This window comes from Bidens hawaiensis, unplaced genomic scaffold (assembly GCF_021521415.1).
Source record: "Bidens hawaiensis isolate Kalapana, Puna unplaced genomic scaffold, B.hawaiensis_p1.1 tig00005035_1, whole genome shotgun sequence".
Lineage (NCBI taxonomy): Eukaryota > Viridiplantae > Streptophyta > Magnoliopsida > Asterales > Asteraceae > Bidens > Bidens hawaiensis.
Genome location: NW_027491320.1, coordinates 904,942 through 916,360, shown reverse-complemented (window position 1 = coordinate 916,360; position 11,419 = coordinate 904,942).

Here is an 11,419-nt window from a genome sequence, read left to right as displayed (position 1 = left end):
AGCCCTCCCCGAGGGAACGGAAAATTTTGAGGTACACTGTGACGCATCTATACAAGGTCTCGGTTGTGTGCTGATGCAACTCGAGAAAGTTATAGCTTACGCCTCTCGACAACTACGGGTTCACGAGAAGAAATACACGACCCACGATTTGGAACTCGGAGCTGTGGTGTTTGCCCTTAAGATATGGAGGCATTACTTGTACGGTACCAAGTTTACCATTTACACCGACCACAAGAGTCTCCAACATATCTATGATCAGAAGGAGCTGAACATGCGACAGCGTCGTTGGGTCGAGCTGCTCAAAGATTATGATTGTGCCATCAAGTACCACCCTGGCAAGGCCAATGTGGTGGCCGACGCCCTCAGCAAAAAAGAAACAGATAAACCCAGACGGGTGAGAGCATTGCAACTCACGATTCATGCCAGCTTACCCGATCAGATTCGCGATGCGCAACTTGAAGCTTTGAAAGATGATAATCTTCCATCGGAACTCATGCGGGGTATGAACAAGCAACTTGAAACCAGATCGGACGGGGTCCGATATTTTGAGAACCGGATTTGGGTTCCACGATACGGAGAGTTGAGAACTCTAGTGATGGACGAAGCTCACAAGTCCCGATATTCTATCCACCCTGGCTCAGATAAAATGTATCATGATTTAAAGGCACTTTACTGGTGGCCGAACATGAAAGCCGACATTGCCACCTACGTGAGCAAATGCTTGACTTGTGCCAGAGTCAAGATAGAATACCAGAAACCATCTGGTCTACTGCAACAACCGGAACTCCCAATGTGGAAATGGCAACACATCTCAATGGATTTTATTACGGGTTTACCTAAGACACCGACGGGATGCGATACCATCTGGGTGATCGTTGACCGGTTGACTAAATCGGCACACTTCCTAGCGATTAAAGAAACGGACAAAATGGAAAGACTGACTCGTGTTTACATGAAGGAAGTAGTGTCGAGACACGGAGTGCCTGTCTCGATCATTTCCGATCGAGATTCTCGTTTCACTTCGCACTTTTGGAAGTCGCTGCAAAGCGCACTAGGCACCCGTCTCGATATGAGCACAGCATACCATCCTCAGACGGATGGGCAAAGTGAGCGAACTATTCAGACACTGGAGGATATGTTGCGTGCCTGCGTATTGGATTTCGGAAAAAGTTGGGAACCCCACTTACCCTTGGTAGAGTTTTCGTACAATAACAGCTACCACGCAAGTATTAAGGCAGCGCCGTTTGAAGCGCTGTACGGACGGAAGTGTCGATCACCACTCTGCTGGGCAGAGGTGGGTGACAGCCAAATCACTGGTCCAGAACTGGTACTCGAAACTTCGGAAAAGATTGTTCAAATCCGAAATCGCATGGCAGCAGCACGAGACCGCCAAAAGAGTTACGCCGACAATCGCCGAAAACCTCTCGAATTTCAAGTGAACGATCGAGTGTTACTCAAAGTATCACCTTGGAAAGGTGTGGTTCGCTTTGGGAAGCGAAACAAACTCAACCCACGGTATGTTGGTCCGTACCGGATAACTGAGTGCATTGGTCCGGTGGCCTACCGACTGGACCTACCAACAGAACTCAGTGGCGTACACGATGTATTCCACGTATCAAATTTGAAGAAATGCCTGTCCGATGAAACCCAAGTAGTTCCTTTGGAGGAACTGCAAGTAGATGAACAGTTACGTTTCATTGAGGAACCAGTCGAGGTTTTGGATTGGGAAACCAAAACGCTCAAGCACAGCAAGATTCCAATCGTTAAGGTTCGTTGGAACTCGAGACGTGGACCGGAGTTCACGTGGGAACGCGAGGATCAAATGATGAAAAAGTATCATCACCTTTTTGAAGGGCTAACCAAACACAGAAAACCGCGAAACTCGGCAAACCGTCAGACATCACCGGAGGTATGAATTAAATTTCGGGACGAAATTTCTTTCTACTAGGGGATGATATGACAAACTGAAATTTTTTTTTTACTCTTTCAGACACTCATCACGACTTGACTCAAATTTTCGGGACGAAAATTCTTTAACATGGGAATGATGTGACAATCGTCAATTTCAGGTTAACTCCGTTAACTCAACTCCGTCAATTCAAACTTAAGATCACTAAATCTATAACGCACACTTCATTACATTTAAACTAGGGTTTAAATGACACTTATCACTTACTACATGTGTAGTCTTTCGGGATTTGCACCGAAACGCAAACGAGTTGACGCAAACGATTGATGAATAAACGAAAAACGTCAAAACAATAATTATGTGTTAACATATGTGTTACTTGATTATATCGTGTGTAATGCAAGACAAGAAATAAGAACTAAGTTAGTTAAGTTAGAAAAACAACACTTGAAAGTAGAGGGACTTGAGTGTAACTTGTATATCTATAAATATATCATTAACTTAACCCTAACTATTATTATTATTATAAACCCAACCCCGATCGGAACCCTCCCACCCCAAAACCTTGGCTTCCGTCCACTTTGCACACACATACATCAAGAAATCAAGCTTGTGATTGAAGAACTAGGTGCTAGGAAGGTATAATTGATCATCCTTTACATTCTTGTTGCTTGATTTTGATGTTTAATGGGTTAATTGAAAACCCTAGATGAGCCGATTTCATGTATGTATGAAGTTAACATGATTGTTGTTGATTGATGATGATTTGATAGCTAGATTGAATCTTGTTGCATGTTGATTGTTGTGTCTTTGATATGAGTTCAAACACAAACCCTAATCAAGTATGTAATATGTAATTGATGTGCATGGATGGTGTTTATGGAGTCTAGAGGGTCATATGAATGCATGATAGTTCATAGGTTGTTAATATATTGAGTTTGGATGCAAACAGTTTCTGGACAAAATGTGTATATAATGTTTAAGTGACTGTAACGAAGTGTAAACGTGAAATATTGGTTGAGATTATTGGTACTGCAGTAAACTAGGTTGAGTCTAGTTTCTATAAAGTATAAATTTGTAATTTTTAGACAAGTAGATGTTAACTTTTATGATTTTACAAAAACGTTGTGCAAAGCTGAGCTGTTAGACCTGCTGTTAGGTTATGTTGTAAATGTTATATCTCATGAACTACGAGACCAATTGGTTGGTTCCACTTCTGGAAGTTGACTCATTGATTTAGGAACCAAACCCAAGTGGTCTTGCATTTATTGGATTTTTCGTTTAACGGTAATTGCAAATAACATTCTGTTGTGCATGAATCTGACTGTTATGAGTTTGCTGTAATGATTTGATGATTGTGAGAAAACTATGAGGAATAAAAATGTAATAAAATATGTTCTGGAAACCTAAGACATATGTGCTTCTGTGATAATTTTTGGTAAATTAATTGAGACGCTATGATCGGTGAAATAGTACAATCGTTCTAGTAGGATTTCTGTCTCGGTGAAACTAGCTGCTGAGTTTTGTGAAAATGCATGAAATATGATACTTGCTAATTTATTATCGTGTTATGACCAAATTGCCCTTGAGGGGAATGATTGCAAGATAATTGTCGTGTTTTGACTAAAATGCCCTTGCGGGGAATAACTGCTAATTGATTGTCATAATTTGACCAAAATGCCCTTATGGGGAATAATGGCTAGTTAATTGTTATTTGTTGACCAAAATGCCCTTACGGGGAAAAATTGCTAGTAATGTACGTTATGAATACATGACACGTATATGATTGCTTACACATGTGATGTGTCACAAAAACACTTGTTAAAGTCACACACGATTCACAAACGAAACACGAAACATGTTATGTGCATAGGTATTACGTGCCGGGTCTAGAGACTCGATAATATTCCGACACTTAGAAAAATCTCTTTGTTGTTTTAGAACGTTAGAGAGAGTTTTTCGGTGACGCGCATCTTGGTGATTTATTTTGGGAAATTCTTCGCAAACAGTTAGTTTCACTTTCCCCTCTTTAAACTGTTTTCAAACGCTTTTCACTTGGGGGAGATAACATACTCCACAACGCATTTAAGATTTTGTTATAAATTATATATCACTTGTAAAGGCTAAGTGGCAAACGAAATATTTGAAGTCCTACACATCGAACCGGTTAATATTTAGAATAGCGAGTTACTGTTGAGTAGTACTACTGGGTTTGACAAACCCCACCCAACGCTAAACTCGACTGGAGGTCGAGCGGGTGTAATTTTGGCTAACACGTACCATGGTCTGGAGGACCTGGTGACAAGGCACTTACTAAACGAGTCAGCTTCGGTGTCGAACACTTAGTAATACTTGTTGTATAGATTAGCTACCTATCGATATATAATTTGACATAACACTATCTGGTAACGCAAAACGCCGTAACGTGGTTACGCAAAACGCTTAACGCAAAACGCTTAACGCAAAACGCTGAACGCAAACGCTAAACGATTTATTTTTTTATAACTTGTGAACTCACCAACCTTGTGTTGACACTTTTAGTATGTTATTCTCAGGTAGCCGAGGCAGGCGCGCGGTTTAGGAACATGCATTGATTGAAAACGCTTTTGTCTTGAAGCGTTTGAGCACATCATGGACATACTTGGTCTGATGAATAAACATCCCATCCTTCTTCTGATCAACCTGCAATCCTAAAAAGAAAGTTAGTTCACCCATAGCACTCATTTCAAACCTCTTTTTCATGACAGCCTCAAAATCTTGACACATGTAGACTCTTGATGCAGCAAAGATAATGTCATCCACGTAGACTTGCACCAGCAGGAAGTCGCTTCCATCTCTCTTGAAGAACAACGTGCTATCTATCTTCCGTCTTTCAAACCCATTTTCAAGCAAGTAATCTGATAAAGTTGAATACCAGGCACGAGGTGCCTGATGAAGTCCATACAATGCCTTGCTTAACTTGTACACGTGATCAGGAAAGTCTGGGTCAGGAAAACCCGGAGGTTGCTCAACATACACTACCTCATCAACTTTCCCATTCAGAAACGCACTCTTCACATCCAACTGAAATACCTTCATCTTCTTATAAGCAGCGAACGCCAAAAACAATCTAATGGCTTCCAACCTTGCGACAGGAGTGAACACTTCATTATAATCAATCCCCTCTTGTTGATTAAAACCTTTAACGACTAGCCTCGCCTTGTTTCTTATGATAATCCCTTTCTCATCTCTCTTGCACTTAAACACCCATTTTGTGCCTATCGCATGCACATGCTTTGGTTTTTCAACCAAAGTCCAAACTTCCATTTTCTTGAATTGAGCCAACTCTTCTTGCATAGCTTCGACCCACGAGCTGTCCTTGAGAGCCATTTGATAATTCTTCGGTTCAATCTGGCTGATAAAGCAGGTGTACAAGCATTCGTTGATTATGCCTGTCTCCTTGATGCTTGTGTAAACACAGGTGTGCTCATTCAAGCTACGTCTTGTTTGTACACCGGAGGACACATCACCAATCACATTCTCCAAAGGGTGATCTTTATGAATTCTCGTGGTCGGAACAGAACCGACATGCAAATTGTCTTCCAAGTTAGAAGAGAGCTCGTCAATGGTTGTTTCATGCTGAGAGTGAAATGGATTGAAAAATTCTTCTTCAGTCGAGGCAGCAGGGGTATCGACAGCATTTGATGAGGAAGGTTGACATTTATCGATCAGCTGTCTTTGTAATAGGTTTTCTTCCTCATCAAGGATCATCTTCGTAGCAACTCTCTCTTCTTCTTCAGCAATATCCAAATACGGTATGTTAAAAGACTTAAAAAGTTTAACATAGTCGAAAAACTCAGCAGGTCCGTTGCTTGGTTTTGGCGGTTGGTAACTTGTGATATCGGTGTTACACACCACCTCAACCTTGCTGGTCGATGTATTAAAGACACGTCTGTTGGGAGTCCCAACAACATAACCGACTAAGATTCCTTCATCGGCTACTTCACCAAATTTAGAATTTGTCTTTAAAATCGAACAGGGGGACCCGAATGGTTCAAGACCACTCAAGTTGGGCTTTCTCCCATGCATAAGCTCATAACACGTTTTACCAAGTCTTTTAACAGTTAAGACTCTATTCAGAACATAACAGGCTGTAGCAACAGCTTCAGCCCAAAACACCACAGGAAGCTTCGAATCAGCCAGCATTGTTCTGGCTCCTTCAATTAATGTTCTGTTCTTCCTTTCAGCCACTCCATTCTGTTGCGGTGTATACGGAGCGCTGTATTGGTGTTCAATCCCTTTCTGAAGGCAGAAGATCTCCATCTCAAAATTCTTGAACTCCGTTCCATTGTCACTCCTGATGAACTTAACCCTTTTATCCATAACGTTCTCAACTTTGGTAATCAAATTCTTCAACATCTGAGCCGTTTCGTCTTTTGATTTCAGGAAATATACCCACGAATATCGTGAGTAGTCATCAGTGATCACCAAGCAATAAGAAGTACCTCCTAGACTTTTTGCATTCACGGGACCGAAGAGATCCATGTGAAGCAACTCTAGAGTACTGACAATAGAATTGACCTTCTTGGTGTGATGGGATTTCTTGTGCTGCTTTCCCTTCTTGCACGCTATACATTTATCTTCAAAATTGAAATTCTTCAAGGGAACGCCCAGCACAAGTCCATTCTTGACAATGTTGTTCATCTTCCGAAGATGAATGTGCCCCATTCTCCTATGCCACAATTCGGACTCCGATCCGCTCACTTTTTTCATAAGGCATGATTCTTCCGTGGCCATTTCAGTCGACCTCATATCCATAATATATGTATTCCTTTCACGTGGAGCCTTCATCACAATCCACTCCTCTGGTATCTGAAAACCAGGTTGCAACACAATCGCCTCATTCTTTGTAAAATGAACGGTGTACTCCTTATCACAGATCTGCGACACACTCAGCAGATTGTGCTTCAATTCTTCCACAAAGTTAACTTTCTCCAATGTCATCTTTCCGTTCGACACCGTTTCCATTCCTGTAATCTTGCCACCACTTTCACCGGCAAAACTCACTCTCCCTCCTTGAACAGGTTTCAAATCGTGTAACAAGTATTTGTTACCCATCATGTGCCGGGAACAGCCGCTATCCACAACCCAAAGATTGTTGGCAGCCCTGTTCAACTGTTCCTGCACAATAAAGCAAAAGATTAGAATTTAGGGACCCAAGACCAATTGGTCTTGGATCTATACATCCCAAACTTTGGCTTTCCAAAGTTAGTATCTTGATAATTCCTGTAAGTCCTATTAGGATACCTCCTTGAAGATTGATTGTGAGGCCTTCCAAACCTTTGTGAATTGAAAGAATTATAGCTTGTGGTTTGGTTATTAGCGGTGTAAAACTGAGATTTGTTTCTATGAAAACCTGAATTAGTCACATTTTTGAATTTTAAATGGTTTTCATTTTTAGCAGCATGATAATTACTATTAGGCTTATTCTCAGTTTTAGTAGGCCTTACACCTCTGAATCGCTGCTTCAGAGGGCAATCTGCAACTAGGTGCCCTAATTGATTACACCTAAAACAACACCTATGCTCAACCCTTTTATCAACCGGTGTTTTAGATGTCGAGGCTTTATTACCGCCCGTTCGTCTCACATATGGTGGGACGTACGGGTTTAGTGGAGTACACTTTTTATTCGTCTTATCTTTCTCTCCACCATTGGGTAATACCACCTCCTCTTTTGCCTTACCAGACTCGGATGACTTATCCGAATCTGATGAGACAGGACTTGGATCAGAAATTTTAACACTTGAAACAGGCGAACTTGTTTCGCCTCCACTAACATTTGGTTCTTTACAAGTTACTTTAACTGGTACTGTCTGAGCAACCTCAAAGTCAACAGATTTCTGAACACTAGGGTTAAAAGTGTAATTGTGATTATAAGGTGGTGGAACCTCATGATAACCGATTCCTCCTCTCTTAGCAGAGGAACCTTGATCACTAACAAGGTGATCAAGAATAGCAGAGGAATTTCTGAACTGCTCTAGTTTTCTATTCAGTTCCACCACTTTTACCTGGTGATCAGCAATCTGTTTTTCTCTATCAGCAATTAGTTTGGTTTTTTCCTCCAAAACTTCATAGCTTAAATCAATCACTTCAATTTTTTCAGCAAGTTTTGTTTTTAGACTTTTAACATCTTTTTCACAAGCTTTTATTTTGACTTTATAGCTATTTTCTCTTGCTTTTGTAAAATGATGATCTTCTTTTAGGGTTTTAAATTCAGCATCCAACCTAACATACTGATCGGTTATAGTTGCTAATTGCTCAGACAAGTTTTCACATTTAGAGCATGTAGGTTTAGAACATACCTCGGAGAGCTGGTCATTAACGTCTGCCATAAGAGCTTTTTCTTCTCCGGTAACCTTCTCATTTTCTTCAGTTTCAACCTTCGCCAAATTTGCCTGCTCAAAAGTTTCTTTAGAATGCAAGTTCCAGTTGTATTCACCATCTTCTCTGGACATCATTGCACTATAATCTTTAGAACCCCCACTTTGCTGTGGAGACCTGCCCTGACTTCGTTCCACACGCTCATTCCTGCATTCCTTTGCAAAGTGACCGTTTTGCTGACAATTGTAGCATCTCACCTTTGTCTTGTCAAACCCTGGCTTTCCACCGACAAACTTTCTTCCGGTCTTTCTCATAAACCGCTTCACTCTTCTTACAATCATGGCCATCTGCCATTGCAGATCCATTTCCTCCAGATCATCAGCATCAATCTGGTCATAGTCTTCATCCAACATAGCTGGATCAACAATCTTCCCCTGAATGTAGTTCTCATTGGAAGCAATAAAAGAAGCATAGAGAGCAACCTGCTCTTCAGCAGATTTGACACTCATAGGCATCTTAGAGTAGTTGATGCTAGGAATACTTGGAGAGCAACTACTCTTGCTCGTTTGCGGTTTAGAAGCACTAGATCCACCTGCTACAAAGCAAACATCACCATTCGTGTTGACTGACACATGCCCCTCATGTGATGAGTTGGCACCCGACTCTCCCTTCGAGTAGTAGGCAGCTGATTCAGTCTTCGAACCTGAACTAGAGTTGACTTTATCACCATACATACCTGGATCTTGAACCTGATCCGTAGGTGTCTCCTTTCTAACCATGTTAAGCTCAAAGGTTCGGAGCTTGTTAACTGCTGTCTCAAGGTCATAGTCAGCAAAGTCTTTATCTTCTCTCATCAACACAGTATACATCTCCCATTTTGGTGGGAGAGTATCAAGAAGCTTCTCAACAATCTCATCTTCTTTGTATGCAATTGAATAGTTGCTGAGTTCAGTCATCAGATGATAATATCTGGTGATGATATCATCAAGTGATTCGTTTTTCAGATACTTGAAGACCGAGAATTGAGTTTTGAGCAATTTGATCTTCGAAGCACGGATCAACAACCTTCCCTTGAATGTAGTTCTCATAGGAAGCAATAAAAGAAGCATAGAGACCAAACTGCTCTTCAGCAGACTTGACACTCATAGGCATCTTGGAGTAGTTGTTGCTGGGAATACTTGGAGAGAAACTACTCTTGCTTACCTGGGGTTGAGAACCACTCGATCCACCTGCTACATAGCAAACATCACCATTTGTGTTGACTGACACATGACCCTCATGTGATGAGTTTGCGCCCGACTCTCCCTTCGAGTAGTAGGCAGCAGATTCAGTCTTCGATCCTGAGCTAGTGTTGACTTTAGCTCCATACATACCTGGATCTTGAACCTGATCCATAGGTGTCTCTTTTCTGACCATATTAAGCTCAAAGGTTCGGAGCTTGTTAACTGCCGTTTCTAGATCATATGTGGGAAAGTCTTTGTCTTCCCTCATCAGCACAGTGTACATCTCCCATTTTGGAGGGAGAGCATCTAGAAGCTTCTCAACAATTTCTTCTTCTCGGTAGGAAATTGAATAGTTACTCAATTCAGTCATCAGATGGTAATATCGAGTGATAATATCATCTAAAGATTCATTCATCAAATACTTGAAGACTGAGAACTGGGTTTTGAGCAATTTTATCTTTGAAGCACGGATTCCTACATTCCCTTCAAATCTGTTCTCAAGAGCTTCCCAAAGCTCTCTTGCTGACGTGTACTTTCTAAACGTATGAAGGATCTCTTGTGGAAGAGCCATAGTAATAGCAGCATGAGCCTTGCTCTCGGCCTCATACATCTTTTTCTCTTCTTCTTCCATTTTGCTATACTTTTTGATTTGATCACGACCTTCATACTCCATAACTGGTGGAATATAACCATCCTGGATGCATACCCACATCTTCGCATCCTGGTATTTGACGTATTGTATGAACCGATCCTTCCATGCAACGAAATCGGTTCCCTTCATCAATCTTGGGGCCTTAGTAGCTGACCCTGCTTCAACTTCCATCTTCACTAACTCAGAGATGTTAATCGACGACATCTTTCCCGAAAAGTAAGAAACCAGAAAAGAAAAAAAAAATTTCTGAAAAGTACTGTAGGCGAAGTTACGGATAACTTCGCTTAAGCCTTAACTTCGCCGCTGATTAACTTCGCTGAAGAACTTCGCAGATGGACAACTTCGCAGATGATTAACTTCGCTTAAGGTAAGCGAACTTAGGAGGTAGGCGGAGTTGTAGAGAACTTCCCTGAGTTAGGAGAACTTGAGAAGGTAGGCGAAGTTGTGGATAACTTCGCTTAACCTTATATCATCGCCGAAACCCTACGTATCCTGACGGCAACTTCGCCTGATGAACACGGACGTTTTTGCAAATCTGAAATCTGGATTTTACGAGGTTTTTGACGGTGCAAAGGTAGGAGGTAAGATTGACTCAAAAACACAGAAAACAAGTCCCGCGAATAGTCGAAACGGGACGATTTCTACACCCGCGTGAATATCCCGAACCTCACAATCGAGCAAATGGCTCTGATACCAATTGTAGGTTCCCTGGACGGATCGCACGAGATATCTCGATCAACTCAGGTGCGGAATCCCTGCGTAGATCGTTACGAGTATAGAACACGAATCACACGAACACACGAAACGAACACACGTTATATATTATAACTCAAACACGTGATGTAATATCACTGTTACAGACTGTCGTCCTCACGTTACAATGAACTTGAACAACTGACACGAACTTAAACGACGATTACAAACCAAGCCGTAACCTAGGACTATTTATACACGACAACTTCGCCTGGCATGTTCAGGCGAAGTTGTCCATAACTTCGCTTGACTAACAAGTTCGCCTGTTAAGCGAACTTGTCAGTAACTTCGCTTAAACATACAAAACGTAATTAAACATTACAGACTCGATTACAGACACTAGACTATGAACTACTGACATTATGCACCAACAATATTCAACAACCAAAACGTCAGAGCAGTTAAAGAAGGAGACGACGATGAAGATTACCCAAGCATCTCAGGGTACTGTTCCTCCGTGGATACACATGGCATAATTTGTGTCATGAAGGATTTAGGAGAGAAAGCAAGGTGAACCCAAAA